The sequence below is a fragment of the Aquarana catesbeiana genome, linkage group LG08, assembly GCF_042186555.1.
Source record: "Aquarana catesbeiana isolate 2022-GZ linkage group LG08, ASM4218655v1, whole genome shotgun sequence".
Classification (NCBI taxonomy): Eukaryota; Metazoa; Chordata; class Amphibia; order Anura; family Ranidae; genus Aquarana; species Aquarana catesbeiana.
Genome location: NC_133331.1, coordinates 106,848,468 through 106,873,380, shown reverse-complemented (window position 1 = coordinate 106,873,380; position 24,913 = coordinate 106,848,468). Strand labels below are relative to the sequence as shown.

The window sequence follows — 24,913 nt, the reverse complement described above, 5'->3', positions numbered from 1 at the left end:
TTTTTGTTTATAGCACAACAAATAAAAACCACAGAGGTGATCAAATACCACCACTCTATTTTTGGGGAAAAAAGAACGTCAATTTTGTTTGGAAGCCACGTCGCACGACTGCGCAAATGTCAGTTAAAGCGATACAGTCCTGAATCGCAAAAAGTGCTCTGGTCTTTCAGCAGCCAAATGGTCCGGGGCTTAAAGCGGGGGTCCACCTATCTATCGTTTTTTTTTTTTTTTAGTTCATTCACAAACTTTTCTTCTCAGCATTACATACTCACATATTGTGTGTAATATGTTCGCCTGTGTCAGATTTCATCGGAAAGAATAACTTATATTATTCACTGCAGGCGGTTTCCATCTTCATTGTGGGCATTTGAAGCCCACAAGCATTTATTTCCTGGATGTGGTGAATGCTGTGCTCCCAGCATTCACCGCTCGTTCCCGCACATGCTCAGTGGCATCCTGGGAAGCCTGAGACTAGCTCCCAGGAGTCTGGGAGAGACTAGAAACATGCTTACTCCCACGGGAGGAGAACCAGAAAGTGCAAAGAAGAATAGAAAAATAAAAGGTAATTACGGCGATTTAATTTTTTTTAAACGGCATGTCAGCATCTAGGCAAGGAAGAGAATACATACAGATATTGTTCAAAATTTGGGTGGAACTCCGCTTTAAGTGGTTAAATGACCATCTGTATATCAAAGAATGTCACCAAAGAGTTCAAAAGAGTCCAGGTGCCAAGTTGCCAAGGTGCCACCCCCTTCAGAATTTATAAATTGTATCACAGGGTTCTCTGCCATTTCGGAACAATTTTTTTGAACGTAACACCATATACTGTATTGTTCTCCATGCTTGTGGATAGCTACATGCTTGAATATTAAATACATCTTCTTGGATTCGGCTTCAGCAGTCAACATTACTGAAACCCCTTGATTTCTGGGGTTTCCCTATCACTTCCTACCCAGTTTCAGTTTATGTCAGACTGGGAACACTGTACTACCTGTGTGGTGAAATACAGCTCATGTTACCTGTGTGGCAAGAACTTTATATGCAGAGAACTAGGTGCTTGGCAGCAGTTGGTAGCTCCAGGTCTGTTAGCTAACGTTAGTAAGTCACAGAGTGGTAAGGTTTTATTTTCTTGTATTGTTTTTGTTTTTCCATGTTTGCTCCTGTACATAGTGTAGGTAGTTTGTGTAAATAGATTGCACATATGTTTCACCAAGAAATGTTTGCTGTAAATGTTTAAAGTTCAGTGAATTATTTATACAGGAAGTCACACACACCCAGCTGCCAAGGTAAACTCTTACAATACAAACATCATTTTTTTCTAAAACGCAAGAGGAAACAATAAGGTAATACATACCGAAGGGTGTAAACCAATGTATTGTATATACATCTCATATTTACCCTCATGCAGAAATTAGGTGTTAAGTGGGAGTTTACTACTTCAGGGTTGGTTTACTGCTGGGCTGTATCAACAGAACCAATGGCAAGATCTAAAGTTACCCACATGCAAGTGACTGAATTTCCCTAATTGACTCGAAGGAGGAACCACCCCTCTTCTCTTCTGTAGAGATGATGCTGTCTGGAACTTTAGTCTGCAGGAACAGTCAAACAGTGAATGTTCAGTGCTCGGCTCTCAATTGGGTAGTCCAGAATGCATGTGAACACATACACATGTAAGCAGGCTGCATTATATAGGATTCTGCAGGATTTTTGGCAGGATTTTTTTCTTTTGCTGGGCATGTTCATCGTGATTAACATGGATCTGCATGTAATTTATGATGAAATTGCACAGTGGGACTTTTTTAGTGTTTTTGTTTTTAATAAAGGATTTGTCAAAAAGTGTGTTTACTTGTACTATGTACCGCTTACTAATTCACATGGGTTGGTTGTATCTGGGGGCCCTATTTTTGTTAAAGGGTCCCCCACATACAGACCTTCACAACACCAGAATAGGGTTGTGGGGAAGATCCCCTTGTCCTCATCACCATGGGGAACAAGGTGTCTCTGTGCTGGGAACGCGTTGTACAGGGCACTTCCAGCACAAAGGGACATATGCATATATGCGGCCCCATGGCAAAAAGCCCAGTGCAGTGAGGCCAGATATATGTGTTACAACGGTATCAACGGGTTGACCTACAATTTTTTTCTTTGTAAATGTCAGTTTTGCTCTAGTAGTTTGTATACATGTTATTTAAGGGAATTTTGCACTTTAAATGTTGCCCTTATGCATTATTCAAATAACTGCTCCTTACACATGTTCCCCAGGGCAATGCCCAGCCCCTCATACCATTTGTTTGACAATCGTTTGCCTATTGGCCTAGAAAATGTCTATTACCAGTTTTTAACATTCTTCTCCTATTGATTTCAATTGATTTTTAATTCACATTTAGCACCCGATTTACTCATTGAACCGAACCCAGGTACATTTTACTCATTCCTAGTGGTGACATGAATTTTTGCTATGCTTCTGCAGACGTGTACTCCTTAGTAGACCACTCTTTGGGTACCACTACCTAGGGTTGTAAAGTTGTTAAAATGTATAGGTTCTTGAGTTTGATTACAGTGTTAGAAATGTAACAATTGCATCATCTATGTGATGCAGTATTGGTTATTTACTATCAAGGCAGAATTTTTCCTTTTCCATGGAGGATTGTAAAGGATATACAGTAATAGCTATGCTGAGGTCTGCGGACCTTTCGTGTTGCAACTCACTACGATTTGGGTCGTCTTAGTGAAGACAACTTCATGAGTTCATTTGCCTGGGGCAAGTTATACTGCATTGTGGAATTCTATGAATTTACAGATATGTTATAAGCATTGTAAGTATATTATATAGCTTTTCCTTTTCTTTTTTTTAAACATGAAAGCTTGTTATATTAAGCTTACATTTATAGCAGCTTGTATATACATACTGTATCCCTGTTACACATTTCCTATGTATGGTATGTATGGTGCTTAGCTTGTTGCTTAGCACCTCCCAGACTATGATTCCTAGATTTGATGTGATTTTTCCCTTTCCACCCTTCTAAAATGTCTTGTTTCTTTTTTCATGTATGCCCTCCTTGGAGAGAACTCCCAGAGTTAGTTACCTTGCTGTTACCTAGTTTTTAGGAATCTTCCACAACAGGACTCAGTACCTTCTCTATGTAATGTTCTAATAATGTTAACCGCTTGCTGACCGTATACTTTATATATATATATATATATATATATATATATATATATATATATATATATATATATATACACTATATCTAGTACGTGAGCCTGCATTTCTGGGTCTGGGGCGCACGTGCACCGCCGGTGGCCCGGTCCAGCTGTGTAAACAAAGCAGATTGATGTTTCTGTCACTACAGAAGTCATGGATCCTGTGTCTCTGCTAAGCAAGGGCATGATCCATGCCACCTTCTAGTACAAGCACCTCCCCCACAGTAGTAAAGCACTGGTCAGACACATATTTAACCCTTTGATGATGTTAATCCCTTCCCAGCCAGTGTCAATAGTACAGTGATCACTGTATTAGTGTCACTGGTCTCCAAAAAGTGTCAGTGTCCTGACTGTCTGCTGCAATATTGCAGTCCCACTGTAAGTCGATGATCGCCGCCATTGCTAGTAAAAAAATTAAATAAATATCCCACAGTGTGTAGACGCTATAATTTTTGTGCAAACCAATCAATATACGCTTATTGGGATTTTTTTTACCTTTAAAATAGGTAACAGAATACATATTGGCCTAAATTGATGAAGAAATTAGATTTTTTTCATTTTTTTTTATTGGATATGTTTTATAGCGGAAAGTAAAAAGTTTTTTATTTTTTTTTAGGTTTTTTGTTTCAAATTTAAAAAAAAAATTTTTTTTGTTTATAGCACAAAATCGCAGAGGTGATCAGATACAACCAAAAGAATTCTCTGTTTGTGGGGAAAAAAAGGACATACATTTTATTTGGGTACAGCACCACACATCCACACAATTGTCAATTAAAATAACGCAGTGCCGCATCGTAAAAAATGGCCTAGTCAGGAAGGGGGGTAAACCTTTTGGAGGTCAAGTGATTAAAGATATATTTTTCACCTGTTTTCAATTTTTTTTAACATACTGAGGCAGAAGTGATTAGGGAAACTTTTTTAAAGTGTTCTGGGTGTTATGGTTCCCCTCTTTGGAAGGCAAAGCGATCCCTCAAATATGGCGTCCTGTATGATTCATGGATACTGAGTTACCAGGTAACTAACTCTTGTTTTCTCTGAATTGGGAATTTATTGAAATAAAGAATGTATTAAAAAAAAAAAAAAAAAAAGAAAAAAAACTTTTTTTTTTAAAATGGATTGTAGTGGAATGTTGGCTAAAGATAAGATGCGTATGATCTACCAGTAATCATTGGAGTATTTCCTTGTTGTGAATACATACTTTTGTTTGCATTATTTTCAGGTCAGGCAACAAAGCTATAAAAAGAAAAGTAATCTACACCTTTTGCTGAGAACTAGCAAGAAAAAAAAAACTTATACTGAAAGTGATTTTTATGACAAGAGGCTATAAGAGGACAGGAAAGATTGAAAACTTCAAAGTGGAATTCAATATAATAACTGATAACTTTGTACCAAAGCAGCTATTAAGCTATGGAATAACATTTCACACTGTATCATTGTGATATTTGAACAAGCGCAATGTGTCAGGTGAAAGAAAATAAAAATAATGAAAGTCTGCTGTACAAACATAAGTAACCAGGAACAATATATTAAAGAAACTGGATCCACATACCTTTGCACTTTGTGTTTCAATGAAAAGGTGATAAAGCTTTTAAGTTAATTATTAAAACTTTTCAAATATTAAATAGTCTTATACACACTCAGCAGATAAATATTAACTGTAAAATCTAAGAGTGAATATAGTAACAACGTGTAATGATTTGTTTATTTAACTCTTTCAGGGCAAATGCAGCTAAATCAAGGGTCATTTCCTGTTCTGAGTGACCAGACTGCCACTGGAGGTCAGTCCAGTTCATCATTGCTTTTCTGAGAGGTTTGCTGAGCAAGAAATAAACGTAAAGAGACTTATAGAGTATGTTGTATGAAACATTCATTGTAGAAGAACAATGATTGGCCACTGGGGGTGTAGTCATTGGGTGGAAATTGACCATACATTCAATATCTGTGTATTTGAAAGTCTTGTATGAGTATGGAAAAATGACTAATTCAATGGTCCGTATTCCATTGCTCTCAATTCTAGGTGCAGCTATAAATGATAAAGAGCAGTCTGTCGAGATATTTGTGTTTTATTTCCATGTTGAGAGAGAAAATCTCCATGTTGAGAGAGAAAATAAAGTATATCAAAAGCTGTTTATATCACTATTTAGAGCTATTAATTAATTTATTTTGTCTCTGAAGCCGAGAGGGCTGCTTAAGTGCAAATTAGCTGATATCCAAAACCAGATAACCAGAATGATGTATCTTTATCAACCTTGCTTATGTGGAAACTTTCCAGCACACCTGAAGCTCCCATTCACTGCATTAGGCTGTCATTGCTAATTGCCATAATCTTTACTAGATCCAGGGTAGGTAGGTCACTGTATGTAATGCTGAAAATGTGTAGTGTTCATAAAATCGGAGCTGCTACTAAAATTGAGAAAATGCTGTTTATACCTTGTCCAGAGAGCGCTGATCTGCACTCATTGACCCGCCACCTATCTCCTCTCTCAGCCCAACAGATGCAGTTTGTGGGGCCGGGGATCCCCGCTGACGTCTGTCAGGAAGAGAGGAGGAGAGAGGCATCCCTGCCCACTGCATCTGTTGGGCCTAGAGAGGAGATAGGCGGCGGGTCAAGTAGCGCAGATCAGTGCTCTGTAAACAAGGTATATACAGAATTATTTTTATACAGCACAGTCACAGGGGGCCATTACAGTAAAAAAACAGAGATTGTATTACAAATAAATAGTAATTTGAGCAGCAGGACATGAGTGGGTACAGGGGAGGGTAGAAACTGGCAGGATCAGCCAGGTATTATAGGTGATACAGGGGGCCACATTACACAGCACAAGCACTGTGCTGTATAACATGCTTTATAGAAACAGGATCTGTATTTATTTTTTGGGGTTAACAAATGCTTTAATGCCCAACCACAATTTTGCAACTTTGACATGTGTTGTCAAAACTGTACATATCATCACAACTACTTTGTGCATCCAGGTGGATAATACCGTGTTTTTGTCAGCACAAATTGGGCTTTCATTTGGATATCCAAATGGTAATGGATATCTCCTGGGTTTTTTTTTTTTGTTTTGTTTTGTTTTTTTTTGTATTATCCTCAAAGGAAAATTGTTCAAAAATAGTAAAAAAAAAAAAGCATATAAATAATAATATAATAATATATAAAAATTAATTTCTTCTTCTCTTGGTGATCGCAACGATACCACATATGTGTATGTTAGTTGTTGTTTGTACCCGTAGTACAGCCCAAAAACAATAGTGCGCATTTTGCTTTTTTTTTTTTTTTGCTTTTTATGCTACTTCTACAACTTTTTTTTACCTACTGATATTAATTTAAAAAAAAATCCTGTCAAAAAAAAGACCTGACCCTGACCCAAACCATAACCCTGGCACTACCGTAGATCAAGCCGTGGTCTAGATAGTTTTTTTAATTATTATTATTATTATTTTTTTTCTTTCTCTGCAAGGAGAGAGAGAGAGAAATACAATGTATCTCTCTCCTCCATTCACAGAGAGAAAAAACAGAGGGATGGGCTTCACAGTGACTGATTACTGTGATAGCCAATCAGAAGCTATCACAGCGATCAGGTGACCTGGAATTGGGAGTTCCGGGTCCAGATCGTTAGTACGGGGCCCAGGGCTCTCGTAAGACCCTGGTCTCTGTTCTGGGAGTGCGGCCTTCTCCCAGCACAAAGGGAGATACGCAAATATGCAGCCCAGAGGAAAAAGCCCAGTCCTGTGGGGCTGCATATTTGCATGTGCTCGACGTGAAGGGGTTAATCAGAGTCATGTCATGCCCTAATGTTGAGTTATTTCAAAATGCACAAGAGTGACCAAAAATTGTACATGGGGCATTGTTTCCAAAGCTCTGCACCACAGTGCATGGTAGGGAACTGTGATGTGCTGCAACACATGTACATTGCAGCTGCATTGCATTCCTGTGTTGGTATTGCCATTCAAAATGAATGACACTGCAGTTTGCTAACACACATAACATACATTTTCATAAGCATTTAAATACCATGGGTACTAGACCTGTACTTTTTTGACCAGTAATATTATAAAGCCAATGCTGGGCATTGTACATTTAGCAGGTTTTAGTGGTACAGTGGTCAGGAGGTCAGTGGGTGTTGAGCTGAAGGTTTTACTGCACTTGGCCTATGTCTTAGTGGCTTACCCCCAAACACAAACCTGTTGTGTTTTTTTCCCTTTTTGTATATCATTAAGTAATAACATTTCTTCACTATTCACTTAAAACAGGGGTCAGCAACCTTTTTCCACTTAAGGTCCGGATTCAATGTATGTGAATGCATGGAGGCAGGGCCGGCCCTACCATGGGACCCGATGGTACCATCGGTCTCAGGCGGCACTTTCAGGGGGGCAATTCGCAATGTGTGGCAGGTGACATAGTGGCAAGTGACAATCCGCAATGTGTGGCAAATGACAAGCCGCAATGTGTAGCAGGTGATGTCGTGGCAAGTGACAATCCGCAATGTGTGGCAGGTGACATAATGGCAAATGACAATCCGCAATGTGTAGCAGGTGATGTTGTGGCAAGTGACAATCCGCAATATGTAGCAGGTAACATTGTGGCAAGTGACAATCTGCATCTGGTGGCAGGTGACGTTGGCAAGTGACACGCTCAGGGCTTCCACTGATTCTGCATAAGGTGAGTTGAACTATTTTATTTTATATAACAATGTAATAATAGAAATAATGCACTTCAATCATTCTTTTTTGCAATATGGCACTGCGTTGATTTAACTGACAATTGTGCAGGCTTGCAATGTTTTGGCCAAACAAAATTTATGTTCTTTTTTCCCACAAATAGAGCTTTCTTTTGGTGGCATTTGATCACTTCTGCGTTTTTTATTTTTTGCACTATAAACAAAAAAAGAGCGACAATTTTGAAAAAAAAAAAACAAAACAATATTTTTTTTCTTTTTGCTATAATAAATATCCCAAAAAAAAATTCTTCATCGGTTTAGGCCAATATGTATACTTCTACATATATTTGGTAAAAAAAAAAAAAAAAAAATGCAATTAGCGTACATTGATTAGTTTGCACGAAAGTTATAGCGTCTACAAAATAGGGGATAGATTTATGGTATTTTTATTTTTTTTTATTTTTTTTACTAGTAATGGCGGCGATCTGCAATTTTTAGCGAGACTGTGACATTACGGTGGACATATTGGACACTTTTGACACATTTTTGGGACCACTGACATTTATACAGCGATCTGTGCATATATAAAAATGCACTGATTACTGTATAAATGTCACTGCCAGGTAAGGGGTTAAATGTGTTCCCTGGGAGGTGTTTCTAACTGGGGGGGTGGGACTGACTGGAGGAGGAGAGAGAACTCTGTTCCTAATCACTAGGAACAGCAGATCTGTCTCTCTTCCCCTGTCAGAATAGGGATCTGTCGATTTACATTGACAGATCCCCTTTCTGGCTCTCTGTGGAGGGATCGTGGGTGGCCATGCACCGGTCCTTTTATACTCCTACATACATGTATAGAGCCATGACAGGTCCTCTTTATATTCTTTATACTCTTTATACTATATAGCCATGACAGGTCCTTTTTATACTCCTAATTACATGTATAGAGCCATGACAGATTCTCTTTATACTCCTATATACATGTATAGTGCCATGACAGGTCCTCTTTATACTCATATACATGTATTGAGCCATGACAGGTCCTCTTTATACTCCTATATACTTGTATAGAGCTATGACAGGTCCTCTTTAGTTAGTTATGATATAAAATAATGGATGTGGGGGCCTTTTGGTGGGCGTGATATTTTTTTTTGAGGAGGGGGGCAGCATTTCATTCTTGGCACCAGACAGCACAATGCCTTGAGCCGGCCCTGCATGGAGGGCCGCATTTTCCTGCTAATAATTGAGGATAATAGTAATCCTAAAATAATAATAATAACAGTACAGGTTTACCTCACTTTAAGGTGCTCCACTAATACAAAGCCAGTTCGCCCTGAGGGAGCATGTGGCTGGGGATTTTACTGCCCCCTACCCCATCCTGGCACCCAAGGGTGACTGAAGCCAGCCCTGCCAGCCAGCATGGTTTGGAGATGGGGTTCCTGTCCCTAGAGGAGATGGGGGCCCTGTCCCTAGGGGATATGGGGGCCCCATCTCCAGGGAGGATGGGTACCTCAACCCCAGGGGTGATGGGGTCCCTGTCCCCAAGTGAGAAGGGGTCCCTGTCCCCAGGGGAGATGGGGTCCCTGTCCCCAGGTGAGAAGGGGTCCCTGTCCCCAGGGGTAATGGGGTCACTAATAGGGCCCCCCCATTGCAATGTCCTCTGTCCCCCTTCACATAACTCCCATAGTGTCCTCTTCCCCCTCCCCCCATAGAAAGTTTCCTCTGTCCCTGCACCCCCCACCTGTAGTGTCCTCTGCCCCCATAGGTTCTCCTGTCCCCATAGTGTCCTCTGCTCCCATAGTGTCCTCTGTCCTCTGCCCCAAAGTGTTCCCTGCCCCATAGTGTCCTCTGCCCCCATAGTGTCCCCTTCCCCCATAGTGTCCTCTGTCCTTTGCCCCCATAGTGTACTCGGCCACCATAGTGTCCTCTGCCCCCATAGTGTCTTCCGCCCCCATAGTGTCTTCTGTCTCCATAGTGTCCTCTGCCCCCAAAGTGTCCTATGCCACTATAGTGTCCTCTGCCCCCAAAGTGTCCTATGCCACCATAGTGTCCTCTGTCCCTATAGTGTCCTCTGCCCCATAGTGTCCTCTGCCTCCATAGTGTCCTCTGCCCCCATATTGTCCTCTGCCCCCCACAGTGTCCTCTGCCCCCATAGTGTCCTTTGTCCTCGGCCCCCATAGTGTCCTCTGCCCCCCCTGCACTCCACCCCATGGACACAAAAACACACACGGTGTAGAGCACAGTTGCAAGCGGCTGGTATCACAGGGCTGGATGGGGGCGGAAACTGCTCAAGTTAACTTTTTACATCAACAGGCTGGTGATTGGTTGCTAGGATTGCCCGGCAACCAATTTCCTGCTGTTTAATGTAAAAAGTTAACATCAGTGGTTCCCGCCCCATCCAGCCCTGTGATACCAGCCACTCCCTGCAGTCCAATGAAGAGGACAGTGGCGAACATGTCCGCAGGCCAAGTGCCCGTGAATCACGGGAACCGACGGGTTGGACAATTAGCGGTGGCGGACTGGGTGCGGGCCATGGGTTGGAGACCCCTGACTTAAAAAGTCTGTTAATTTAGTTTTAATAGAGTTATCAATTGACAGTTGTTTTATTTGCTTTGCCAGTAGTTTTAATTGCTCAGTTCAAACATTTTATCCAGACAATTGTACAAGGGGTGCAGGGAAAAAGCACCCACCCTGAATAAGCTTAAAGTGATTGTAAAGTCTTGTTTTTTTAAATAACAAACATGTCATACTTATCGTATTTTTTGCACAATAAGACGCACTTTTTCCCCCCCCAAAAAATGGGGGAAAATGTCCCTGCGTCTTATGGAGCAAATAATGACCAGGCACCGTACCCCATCGTACCCCCCCCCGTCGCCGCATCGGAATATCGGCGCTCAGCTTCTCTGTGGAGGAGAGAGGACAGGATGTGAGGCGGATCCTTGCAGGGGCATACCAAGTAGGAGCGGGGGGCGGCGGTCTGCCCTGGGTGCCAAAACACGGGGGTGTCAGTGGCATTGCTATGGTGGTGCGCTCCGCACCCAGGTCAGTTGACACCCACCAGATGTGACACCATCCTGCGGCGGCAAGAGCCCTGGCTGTTTTTTTTTTAGCCGGAACACCCCCGGTGCCTGTGGTCTGGTCTCACTTCCTGCTCCTTCCACCGGCAGCTGCTGCTGGAAACTATATCCCCAGTCCTCCTTCCTAGCTGCTGCCCGGGTGTATCTGAGGCTGAGAGCCAGCCAGCCAGCCAGCTGGGGTTGTCGATTGTAATGGCAGTGTCCTCCACTGCCTGAGGTGATCTGGTGATAAGGGGGTGGGAGGTGTGGGCTGGTATGGTATCCACTGCCCAGTCACCTGAGCTGTTGTGGTAGAAGAGGCTGAAGGGGTATTTGTGTCTGCCCTGTCACTCTGAGCTGATCTGGGAAGGGGAGAGGTTGCTGTGTCCACCACCACCACCACCACCCAGGTATAGTGTAGCTGAGCTGATTTGATAGGGGGTGGTATTACTGTGTCTCCACCACCCACCTATAGTAGTAGTATAATATTAAATATTTTAGGACACCATTTGGTTTAGAATATTTTTTTCCCTCCTCTAAAACCTAGGTGCGTCTTATGATCAGGTGCGTCTTATGGTGCGAAAAATGCGGTACCTGTTCTGTGCAGTGGTTTTGCACAGAGCAGCTTGGATCCTCTTCTTCTCATGTCCCACCCCACGGCTCCTGGCTCCTCCTTCCTGCTCAGTGCCCCCACAGCAAGCAGCTTGCAATGGGGGCATTCAAGGAGGCAGGCTCCCGGTCAGCGGCTCTGTGTGTAAATGGACAAGCCCCCTCCATCCCCCCTCCATTGACAGCCAATGGCTCCCACTGCTGCCAAAAGCAATCAGGAGTGTGAGCCCTGGGAGAGGCAAGGCTCTCGTGGACATTGCTGGATCAAGAGGGGGCTTAGGTAAGTATTATGGGGGCTAGGGGGGCTGCTGCACACAGAAGTTTTTTTATACCTTCATGCATGAAGGTAAAAAACCTTGTGCCTTTACAACCACTTTAAGGAAGCACTATGTGGGAGAGAGGTCACACTTGTATGAGGGATGAAAGTGCCTGGAAGTAACGGAGTTTGTTACAAAGCTGATAATAAAACACAGACCAATAGAAAGGCCAACTGAAAGACATGAGTTTAGAGGGACTGTTTAAACTTTTTTAGAGGTGATGGTAAGACTGTTAGGACATGGTAAAAAAAGAAAATCTAGGCAGCTATAGAGAAATCTATCCCATGTATAGGATGTTATTTTTAACCATATGAATCAATGAAAGAGTGGAGAGAAACACCCTAGCTCCCTTTACCTAGTCTCCTAAAGTATCCTGTGCTGAGCCCTCCCTGCATAAGATTTTGCCAACCAGGATGTAAACAATTCTAAAGTCTATCAGAGGCAGTAGGTAAGCAACTGGGTAGGGGGGTTTAGCTTAAGATAATAGGAGAGAGGTTACTTAAAGGTAAACTAGTCCCTTAAATATAATGAATGTTATGCCAATTGTATTGCAGGTCAACAGACATTAAGCACCAGAGATCACAGATATAACTTTTATTTAAATTGTTATTTTGACTCCACTTCTCTGGCCGCTTAAGGTTGGATGGCGAACTATTCAGCTTTGTGCACAGAAGTTCTTTTTTTTCTGAGTCCATAGGCGTGCGCACAGGGTGTGCCAGGTGTGCTTAGGCACACCCAAATCGCTGCGTGTGACGCTGATTCCCCCTACCTCCTGGCCTTCCCTGTTCCTATCCCCCACAGCACTTCCGGCTTCCATCCTCTCTTCTCCCACCAGCTGCTGTGTTTACTATGCTTCAGTTTGTGAATGAACAGGAAGCCACTCAGCACACAGCACTTCCCATTCATTCGCTGTCCAGTGCAGCTGAGGCTTCAGAGAAAGGGACTGAGAAATCTCTGTTCTCAGTCCCTTTCTCCTTTTTAAAAGTGAGACACCAGGGGTCTGTTTAGACCCCTGATATTTCAACAAAGCCCCCCAACGGGGCTCCTAAAAATATTTAAAAATTACTAAAATAATAAAAGTAAAATACTACTGACACCTTCCTCTGCCCTACTGACAAAGTCCACTGCTCCACTGACAATATACGCATACACATGTGTGTTTGAGCTCTGGAGTGTACACCCTAAGGCAATAGGCTGTGCACACCTATGTCTCAGTCATTCCATTATGCCCATCTGCAAGTGTTTAACCATATTAATTGCACTGGAGAATATTACAGAAAAGCATACACAGGCATAACAGAACACAGGGGAATAAAAAAGTGTTAATTTTACTGTGATACAATAAAAGAAAGTTGGCGCTCCACCTTTATACATTCGATGTATGCAGTTTCTTATTTTAGGCCAAAACATGTTGAAGAACTACCCAGTGTTCCGGGATAATCAAAATATAATGTATGCTGTAGGAAAGCCAAGCTTGGCTGCCTAAATTATGCCTTTGTTACAATGCAGCATAAATGTATTCATTTAGTATTATGGTAAACATGAGACTCTAAAAATATTACTATTTGCTTTGTATACTGGAAGGTTATTTAACAATTGCACAGAAGGTATGTTAAAAATGCAGATATCAATAAATGCCATGGTATAACTGACCAGTCACCAAGCATGTGTCATTTAATGTATTTATATTTTTTATTGGGCCTCTAATGTACTTTGAGCCTTAATAAACTGAAATACCAGAAAAACTCAGTGTAAACATTCCATATACATGCAGGAAGAGGCTGATGATAAATTCCGGGTAAATTGAGTTTTATATCTGTCTTGTGAAGCTTGCAATTTATATGTACTTTAAAATACAGGCAACTGCATTTTATGGTTATTTGCCTATTAACCTGGATGAGATTAAAAAAAATAAAATAGTTTATATTTTCACAGGCTTCATACATGTAAAAGAAAAATCTATTGAAAAAGCTGAGCCGTTTATTTATTCCTGCCAACTTTTATGTTTGTATAATACTCATCACTGAGCAATCAAACATTTCCAACAAAGTGATACATAGAGATGAAAAAAGTGAGGTGAAAAGCTTAATAGGTTGAGATCCAAAACAATTGAATGGGCCTGCAGGATAAATTTTATCAGCTGGCACTTCTTTTCAATTAAAAAAAAAAAAAAAAAAAGAAAAAAAAACATTTTCACCCAATATGTAGATGTTAAAAAGCACATACTCCCTCCAAAAAACTCACCTGACTAAGCTGTCACATGATACCCACCAATGCCTCTTCTGGAAGCCGCGACCAGAAGTTCCTCTCTGCACTCTCTGCAGCTTAGGTGACCGATCTTGTGTCCTGTCCTCTTCCTGTTTCATTGCAATGCTTAAAAGCTACATTGAACAATTGTAAAAGCTAAGGACAGCTGATGCATCAACAGCAAGTGATGTAAGCTTTGCAGACTGGACACTCCCACACTATAGACCAGAATAAATCATATTTAGAAACAGGCATGGCAGGAGTTTTAGCTTGCATATCGCAGGTAATATTCAAGATTATTTGGATAAGCACATCAATTCATTTTTAAGAATTATTTTACTTGAATGGTATAATTCAAATGTGTTTAAAATTTATAACATCTTTTATTATTCTTTATCACGACATGGAACAGGATTAATAGGCAGATATTTTTCAAACACAAAATCATCAAGCACAGAATAAATGTATATAAATTGTCCAGTGTTGACTGCATCCATTTCACAACTTTACATGATTATTTGTAAAGAAGGAAAAATCAATTTGACACTGTCTCTGCCAAAATCAGAAAGGTTAATTATTTTTTACAATACTTAGTAGCGTAGTAAATGAAGTGGTATCATTGCTTCCCATTCTTATTCATTATAGCTTTCTTGGAATGACTTGAAATTAGCATTTCCTGGCTGATAATCAGTCACTGCAGTAGAAGCAGCTTATGGCAGTCGAAAATCTCTTGCATGAGCAGCTTAGTCTAATGTGCGAAGCAGTATTGTTAAATATTTTAATTCCTTATTATTTCAATTTTTGCACCACTTTTATCAAGTGTTATGTTATAGAATAGGATTTCAGTTTGTCAAATATTCATGAAGAGTAGTACAGTAATGGTCATAAAATGAATAGATAGATTGGTGGACGTGAATGGTATAAGGAAAAAAAATCAAGTTGCATTTATATTTTAAATTTCAGAGGATAATAATGAAAATAAAAATACTCTAGCCTTAAACATATGGCGTATATATGAATTATTGTAGTTAATTTCCTCTAATATAGGGCATTGCTGGGTTAATTTCCCACACTCTATAAGGCATTATATATTCTGCCAGTGCCCAGATGCTTCCATGTTCATTTACACGCCAAAAACTGACAATGGGGGTTATTTATGAAAGGCAAATCCACTTTGCACTACAAGTGCAAACTACAAGTGCAAAGTGCACTTGAAATTGCACTGAAAGTGCACTTGGAAGTGCAGTTGCTGTAGATCTGAGGGGTACATGCAAGGAGAATAAAAAAACAGCATATTAGCACATGATTGGATGATAAAATCAGCAGAGCTTCCCCTCATTTCAGATCTGCCCCTCGGATTTACAGAAACTGCACTTCCAAGTGCACTTGCAGTGCAATTTCAAGTTCACTTTGCACTTGTAGTTTGCACTTGTAGTGCAAAGTGGATTTGGCTTTCGTAAATAACCCCCAATGTGTCATTGGTTCACAATGGTCCAAGAGTGTAACTGTATGAACTAAATTTCTAATGTAAATAGGTTAGTAGAGCAATGTGGGAATATACAGGCACTGTGTAAATTAACACATAAGTACATAAATGTAAGAATAAGCCAGCTAATTATTTTAATGGTTACTTAAAGAGTAACTCCACTTTCGTGGAGAAAAAAATATCAATTAAAGAAAAAAAATATATAGCATATACAATTGCGACACAAGTCATATTGTAATTGAATGTTATTAAAAAATAACCTTTTTTCTTTTCAATCTGCAGCTCTGTAATTTTCTATAAAATGCAATGCAATATGGCTACCTGGAGGTGTTCTGTACATAGAGTGTGTACAGAACACCCCCCAGATGTGTAATTTCCTGCTTGTGTGATTGGCTCACTGATTTTCCCAGAAGTCTGCACTAAGATACAAGTAAGATATCAGGCACCCCCTGCAACAAAAATGCCATTTTTGGGAATATACTCCAAATAGGAAATTACGTCTAAAGGGATGCAGACCATTTTCCTCATTAGAGCGCTGCAGGTGCAGCAGCTGATTGATAATTAAGAAACCACTCCCATTAGATTCACTTTCCTACATGGACATAGACAAACACATAGACATTTCTTCAGAATACCAAAAAGCAGGAATCTGCAACAAAGTTTGTTAAAATCCTTGTAATGTACATAGATCACCTGGGGGGGGGGATGTTTTTTCTCAACAAAAGTGGAGTTATGCTTTAAACAATTTTTTCAAACAACCAAAAATCTCTCTCTAAAAAAAAAAATATGTGTGTGTATATATATCTCTTTTTTATACATATATATCTAAAACTCAGTAGCTGCCACTGCATACATATCCAAAATAGTCCCAAGTTCTCAGCAAAGCACATCACTGTGTGTTCACCTTTCAAGCCCTGTGAGTGGTGCTTTATCTTTTGGATTATACAGTATACTGTAAAGGTTTGTATACACATGCTGTTTATTAGTACAAGAACACATAGTTACATAACTAGGTTGAAAAAAGACACAAGTCCATCTAGTTCAACCAATAAATGACTTAATACATGATGTAAATATACTAATACGCTTTTTCTGTGGGTTTTAAAGTTGATGAAAGCTAATCAATTAATCAATACATGAGGGCCTTAGAAGTGATGGAACAACTTGAGAAATTTGCTATTAACAGAATGCTCATTGACTGAAATAGTTGATAAAAATGTCCAAATGTAGATTTCTATACAATGAGTAACTACTGACCTAGATTAATTTTTCTTGTGTCAAAACAATCTAGGCCAACCTAAATTATTTCAGGGCAAATTTAATATGTCAATTACATTTACATTTATTTTATAGCCTTTGATTGTTATCCTTCGAACATCCTAGCTATGACATGAATATTAAGTAAAGGTTGTTTTGATATGACAAGTAATGAAGTACCAAACATTATTATTTTCACTTTAGCTGCTAACAGATTGGTTATAAATTACTAATTGCCTCTCCTTATAAAAACAGTGTCCAGTGATCTAAATACGATAAGATTACAGCGGATGATTATAGGGAATGTAAATTCTATTTCAATGCTAGAATGTGTGGAGAAACCTTTAAATGGGAATAGCAATAAGTGAACTGTCCTGGACTCACAAACCCAGCCCAAAATCTTCATGTTCCAAACTTAGAATTGAAGCCCTAATGAAGTCCATGAGAGCCAAACCTTTTTTTTTATTTTTGCAAGCTCTTCTTAAAAACATAGAAACATAAGAATAACCACAGAAAAAAGACCAAGTGTCCATGCCCCATTTTTTTTATTTATTTTATTTTGTTTAACTTTTTTTTTCTAAGTATAAATCTGTTTGTCCCAGGCATATTTGAATACACTTACTGCTGACTGACTCACTACCTCTGCTGGAAGTCTGTTCCAAGCATACTGTAAACTACTCTTTTGGTTTAATAATATTTTGAAGATTAGTTTTGAACTGTCCTCCTACTAGTTTGAGGCCATGTCTCTATGTTTTTGATCTTAGCTTCATATAATAGGGGCATGGGTAGCTTGGCACTGACACTGGGGATGTTTCAATGCAAAAAAGGCCATAGGTAGCTAGGCACCGCCATGGGAACCTACAGAATGCTAATGCAACACTGTTCAGTCTTTTATTGAGGTAACTTTAAAAGTTCACAATTCCTTTAAATAGCATGATTGGGGGCTATCATAAACCTGCATGTATGAAGTTGTACATCATCAACAAAAGTGACATTTTATTGAAAAAATAAATATTGCTGCTAATTGACAGTTCCTTCCCCACTGGCTTCTGTTTTGAAATGATACAGCTGGGGGATCCTGGGTTCAGTTATTGACTACAAATGGGGTCATTACGACATGGCTTTTCAGGCTCCCCTCAAAATTCACACCAGACCCTTATCAAGGCATGCTGCCTGCTTGTCCAGGAAAGGGAAAGGGTAGATTCATTAAAAAAAAAAAAATACACGCACCATGACAATGTCCTTCATTGAAAATAAAAGAGAAATATTGTCCCCAATGTATATCCAGAGTCAATTACATCATCCAGTGATGTAGATACAGCATCAGTCACAATGAACAATGCCTCAGGGACCCACGCCATGGCAATACTCTCCTGTCACTACTCCCATTGCTAAATGACAGGCTCCTGGACAGCTGCTGAATGTTGACAAACTGGCCGGTAATGTTGGCTGATGTCATTGACCAATTATGGTCAACAACATGTTCATTTGCTGCACAATATATGCCACCCACTTTCAGATGTCATTGCAATGAGATAATCCATGTTATTTAACCTGTCAGTAGACATAATGTTATAGCTGATCTATGTATATATTTCCACATATGCAGGCTTCGTTTCTTGCTTTGCAGAACTACACAATAGTTTCACTTTACTTTTGTTCTTGCAATCTTATGACTCTTTGAAAATATGGTTTTAATCTTACCTTCGCAGCTGTTAAGACACACCAACTGCACTGATCCACTGAGAGTTCCCTTTACTGACTAATCTACAAATCTCTATACTTTATACTTGTTTTGCTAATTCTTGCTGTTTGCCTAATTCTTGCAGTAAAGTTAAGTAAATGACCAAGTAGTATAATAATGTGCTTTTACCAAATAGGAATGCTGTGTATGCAAACTATTTATTGTTACAGGAATACAATACAGGACATATAAGGGTTGATTTACTAAAACTGAAGGGTGCAGTTGTACATGGTAGCCAATCAGCTTCTAACTTCAGCTTGTTCAATTAAGCTTTGACAAAAAATAAAAAATCTAAATGATTGGTTTCTATGCAGAGCTGAGCCATATTTTGCACTCTTCAGTTTTAGTAAATCAATCCTACAGAGTGCTACAAATATGCATAACCTCTTCTAGCACATGTGCTTCAGCTATCTCTGCAGCTTTTGCAGCTGGCCTTTGGATAGTCTGATAGCCACTCCCACATTTTCTACTTCCTTTCTACATCAGTTTCAACGAGAGAAGCAATTCTGCCTACAAACTCTAGATGGCAGTGTAGTGCCATGAATGCAAAATATTAGGAGAGAGGAGTGTCTAGAGTGCAAATGCACTTGATGAAAGGTTAAAAGTCATTTATTGAGATTTAGAAATGTACAAATCAAGCCAACACATTTTGGGAGAATGTACCTCCCTCTTCAGGGCTAATAAAATAAAAAAATATATAAATATAAGAGATGTGTAGTCAGTATTTGTTATGGGGCTAGGGCAGAACAAAAAACCCATATATACAGTGTAAATGACATATATATGATATGCACAAATCTTGAGACATAATTAAAAAAGTTTAAAAGGTTAAAAAGTAGTGAAATGGGTTGGACATCAAGAGTTGATTTACATGTAAAAGCTCATAATAATACAATAACAAAAAATACTTTTTTTCAAAGGAAGAAACCATGATCCCAATAATACTAATAGTAATAATGTTAAATACATAGCTGAATAATAATAATGGTGGTAGAAGGATATAGACCTGTGAACCCATAGGAATAATAATAATGAGTTCATTAAAAAAATGTAAGTATAATGTATGATTTATCATTCATTTGGTATATGCAAAGAAATGCATACAAATAGGTCTAATATAAAGACGTTGTCTAAGAAGTCTAATATAAATGGGTTCAATAGTAGATTCATTGTTAAATGCAAAAGATTGATTGCTAAAATCAATGATAACAAAGAAGACCTGTTAAAATATATGCAGTGCTAGGAAGAAAGATATGATGTGAACTTGTTTTGGAACTATTAGCCAGATTAAGGGCATCATTGTGATTGGGGAAAATGACATATTCCGCAAAATGGACGGACCTGTTGGTACGTGTACACAGAAAAGGGTGGGCTCTGCAGAGGCACCTGAAACTCTGCAAGAAACATGGGTGGATATAAACCTGGTTTGAATGCAATATTGGAAAATAAGTGGAAAAATACAATGGTGCTTGAAGATTGGTAATGACCTAGGTTGGGAGGGTGAGGGGGGGCTGTTATTCAGGGAGATTGGTCATAACCAATGTGTGTGTGTGTGTGTGTGTGTGGGGGGGAGGTGTTATTCGGGGAGGGTGGATAGTCTTGGGGGTGGGGGAAGGTGAGGAAAGAGTGGAGGAGGGGATGTTGGGGTAATAGGATATAGAAGGGGAGAAGATGGTCTGCCACATCTCAATCCATATGAAAGGACATACAGTCTGTATTCCATAGTGTACAAACCCCAACTGAGGTGTAGATGAACAAAATCACATATGGGTTGAATGTTGTTCCATCGGGTAGGCATAAAGCCAATCGGGCTTCCACCGATGTATAATACCCAGTGTGCTGTAAAGGACCAACCATATGCATCCTTGTATAAGCTTGGATAGACGCCACCTAATCTGCCAGTGCAGCTATCAGTATAGAGGAATGGCCTCAGATATAAAAGGTAGATGATGTAAGGTGGGTCACAAATGAGTGCCTTGCATTCAGCTGCTACACAGGTACAATACAGTCCACTTGGGCAGAACCAAATAATGTTAATAATGCAAAGGACCAATCATATGAATCCTTGTGTAAGCTTGGATAGACTCCACCCAATCTGCCAATGTAGATATCAGTATGGAGGGATAACCACGTATAAGGTAGATGATGTAGGGTAAGTCACAAATAAGTGCCTTGCATTCAGCTGCTACACAGGTAAAATACAGTCTAATGTAGAACCAAACAATGGCCCCGGTGTTAATAATGCAAAGACATACAGGGGGTTATTTACGAAAGGTAAATCCACTTTGCACTTTCAGTGCACTTGAAAGTGCACTGAAAGTGCACTTGGAAGTGCAGTTGCTCTAAATCTAAGGGGTAGATCTGAAATGAGTGGAAGCTCTGCTGATTTTATCATCCAATCATGTGCAAGCAAAAATGCTGTTTTTTATTTTCCTTGCATATCCCCCTTGGATCTGCAGTGACTTTACTTCCAAGTGCACTTTCAGTGCACTTTCAAGGGCACTTGCAGTGCAAAGTGGATTTGCCTTTAGTAAATAAACCCCACAATGTCTTAAAAAAGTATTCATATCCCTTGAAATTTTCCACATTTTGTCATGCTACAATCAAAAACGTAAATGTATTTTATTGGGATTTTATGTGATAGACCAACACAAAGTGGCACATAGTTGTGAAATAGAAGGAAAATGATGAATGTTTTACAAATAAATATGTGAACAGGGTGGTATGCATTTGTATTCAGCCCCCCTGAGTCAATACTTTGTAGAACCACCTTTCGTTGCAATTATAGCTGCAAGCCTTTTTGGGTATGTCTCTACCAGCTTTGCCATTCTAAAGAGTGATGTTTTTGCCTATTCTTTTTTGCAAAATAGCTCAAGCTTTGTCAGATTGGCTGTAGAGGGTCTGTGAACAGCAATTTTCAAGTCTTTTCCCAATTGGATTTAGGTTTGGACTTTGACTGGGCCATTATAACACATGAATATGCTTTGATCTAAGCCATTCCATTGTTGCTCTGGCTATATCTTTAGAGTCGTTGACCGGAAGGTCAACCTCTGCCCCATTCTCAAGCCTTTTGCAGACTCTAACATGTTTTCTTCTAATGCCGCGTATACACGAGCGGACTTTTTGACGGACTGAACCCCAAAGGACTTTTCGACGGAGTTCCGACGGAGTTACAATGAAACGGACTTGCCTACACACAATCACACCAAAGTCGACTGATTTGAACGTGATGACGTACAACTGGACTAGAATAAGGAAGTTCATAGCCAGTAGCCAATAGCTGCCCTTGGACCGTTTTTGGTCCGTCGGACTAGCATACAGACAAACTGATTTTTCGATAGGTCTCGAGTCCGTCTGAAAGGTTTGAAACATGTTCTATTTCTAAAGTCCGTCAGATTTTTCGACAGAAAAGGTCCGATGAAGCCCACACACGATCGAATTGTCCGACAGATTCGTTCTGTTGGACCTTTGCTGTCGAAAAGTCCGGTCGTGTGTACACGGCATAAGATTGCCCTGTATTTGGCTCCATCCATCTTCCCATCAACTCTGACCAGCTTCTCTTTCCCTGCTGAAGAAATGCATCCCCACAACATGATGCTGCCACAACCATGTGTCACGGTGGGGAAGGTGTGTTCAGGTGGATGTGCAATGTTAGTTTTTTAGGGAAAAAAGTTATATTTTGTTCTCATCTGACCGGAGCACCTTCTTACACATGTTTGCTGTGTCCCCCACATGGCTTCCCACAAACTGCAAATGGGGCTTCTTATGGCTTTATTTCAACAATGGCTTTCTTCTTGCCACTCTTCCATAAGGGCCAGATTTGTGGATTGCACAACTAATAGTTGTCCTGTGGACAGATTCTCCCACCTGAGCTGTGGATCTCTGCAGCTCCTCCAGAGTTAACTGCTTCTCTGAATAATGCTCTCCTTGCCCGGTCTGTCAGTTTAGGTGGATGGCCGTGTCTTGGTGGGTTTGGAGTTGTGCCATACACTTTCCATTTTTGGATGATGGATTGAACAGTGCTCTGTGAAATGTTCAAAGCTTGGGATGGTTTTTTTTATAACCTAACCCTGCTTTAAACTTCTCCACAACTTTATCCCTGACCTGTCTGGTGTGTTCCTTGGCCTTCATGATGCTGTTTGTTCACTAAGGTTCTCTAACAAACCTTTGAGGGCTTTACAGAACAGCTGTATTTATACTAAAATTAAATTATACACAGGTGGACTCTATTGACTAATTAGGTGACTTCTGAAGACAATTAGTTCCACTAGATTTTAGTTAGGGGTATGAGAGTAAAAGGGGCTGAATACAAATGCACGTCACACTTTTCAGATATTTATTTGTAAAAAAAATTGAAAACCATTTATCATTTTCCTTCCACTTCACAATTATGTGCCACTTTGTGTTGGTTTATCACATAAAATCCCAATAAAATACATTTGCGTTTTTGGTTGTAACATGACAAAATGGATAAAATTTCAAGGGGTATGAATACTTTTTCAAGGCACTGTACATATTAGGAAGCCAGACAGAGAGCTGATTCCCAGATCACAATAACAAAACATAGCTGTTGTCTGCGGCCAGGTTCTACAGATTGGCGTAGGAGCTTGGTACCTTGGCATCTTTGGATGACCCTTTTATTGATGCAGCTTTTGACCAATTTTTGTGACCACCTGTGACCGGATTGGTTCTCTGGATAAACCTTGTTCAGAAGAAACTCTTGTATTCAATGACCAGTCTTAAAACGTTTGAGACATAGAACTTTCTGTGGCGTGGTTTCTCATTCTGCTCAGGCCCCCTTTTGGATGCACACATCCCTGTACGGGGTCACCTTTGAACACTTCCCATCTCTTTTTTGCTCTGATTCCTCGGTGCTGTTCTGGCGCTCCAGTTTCCTCTTACTTTTTGAGTCTTAATCTCTCTTGGTTGAAATACACAACCTATGGGATTAATCACACACATCTGGAATTCTTCAGCCCATTGTCCCTGAAGAAGACTTCTACTCTATCTGTTGAAACACGTTGAATTTCCTCTGTCCCTCTAACAGTGGAATTGGGTCATTCCAGTTTTTGGTCCCATGTTGTTTATTTGCACCATGTATTTGTTTTTATCATCTATTACGCATTGTTCAATATTCATGTAATATATTTTCAATTTTATAGGAATTATTTTTGTTCATGGTCCATTAAAGTCCTATTTTTTAGGAACTTTTTTGCTCACTTAGCAGTCCCATGATCATATCATCATCTCATCCAGAGAGGCAGTAAAACTGAGTGGTTTCGCCGGTGTCATCCAGCTGCATCAGAGGCTAAAGAGTCTTACCTGATGTCTGCTGCTTTCATAAATAATGTCAAAAGGGAAAGGGGAGAAGACGCCTTCCCTTTCTTCAAGCTGCCAAAAGACCAGAAGTGACACTCCGTATGTGTACCCAGGACCGGAAATTACATCACTTGATCGCTATCTTAGTGTAGACTAAGATCAACTCAAATGGGGACAAATAAAGACACCATAAGTATCAAGAAAATGTATTCTGTAATAATACGATCGCCTCACTGTTTGGCCAAGGTATACTTAATAATGCATGAAGGAGAAGCAGACACCAGGGACCATACAGTATACACCTAATAAAAAAAATGCAAACATCAATATACCTGTGTGTAGGTGTCAGTTTAAAACATCATATATTATTAGATATTTATACAAGAGTAATAGTTTTTTCATTGTACAAATATCTTGCTAGACTAAATCAGACTAGGGTAGGGAATATCGTTATAGATAGCAAAAATGAAACATATTAAGCTTGATAATATTGAAAATGATCCAAAGTGGACTAAGGCTCTGTTTCCACTACTGCGACTTATTTTGCGACTTGACACATGTCAAGTCGCATGACAAGTCAAAACCCATGTATTTCAATGGTCCCCGTTCTAATTGGTGCGACTCAAGTCGCAGCGACTCCAAAAAAGGTTCTTGCACTACTTTGTTCCGTCTTCGGTGCGACTTGTTCTCCATAGAAAGGTATTAAGTCGCAATGCAGTCGTATGTACATGTCTGACACCGCGACTTTGTTGCGACTTCCGCGGAAGTCTACGGAAGCACATGATCTCTGCTCCTCCCAAATACATCACTTCCTATATTGATGTATGTGAGTGTGGAAGACAGCAGGAAGCATGCCTAGGGCTAGAAAAAACAAGCGACAAGTGCATGACAATGAGGAAATTATTAGGCTTGTCAGACAACGTCCAGCAATATATGTCCTCAGAGATCCAGGTTACAAAGATCATGCAAAGAAGGAGAGATCATGGTTGGAAGTGGCTCGCATATATTATGAGACC

General features: G+C 40.0%; 1 long non-coding RNA gene across 2 annotated transcripts in view; it reads left to right on the top strand.

Annotated features, from left to right (window-relative positions):
* Positions 1-1,034: 1,034 nt before the first annotated feature.
* LOC141105288 (uncharacterized) overlaps positions 1,035-24,913 on the top strand; it is a 67,370-nt gene continuing 43,491 nt past the window's right edge. Inside the window, exons 1-2 of one of the 2 annotated variants that reach the window (XR_012235551.1) lie at positions 1,035-1,098; positions 4,923-5,036. This is a non-coding gene — a long non-coding RNA (uncharacterized lncRNA). Of the gene's footprint in view, positions 1,099-3,899; positions 4,781-4,922; positions 5,037-24,913 lie in introns of those variants that run through there. The other variant, XR_012235550.1, reaches the window with a different exon arrangement.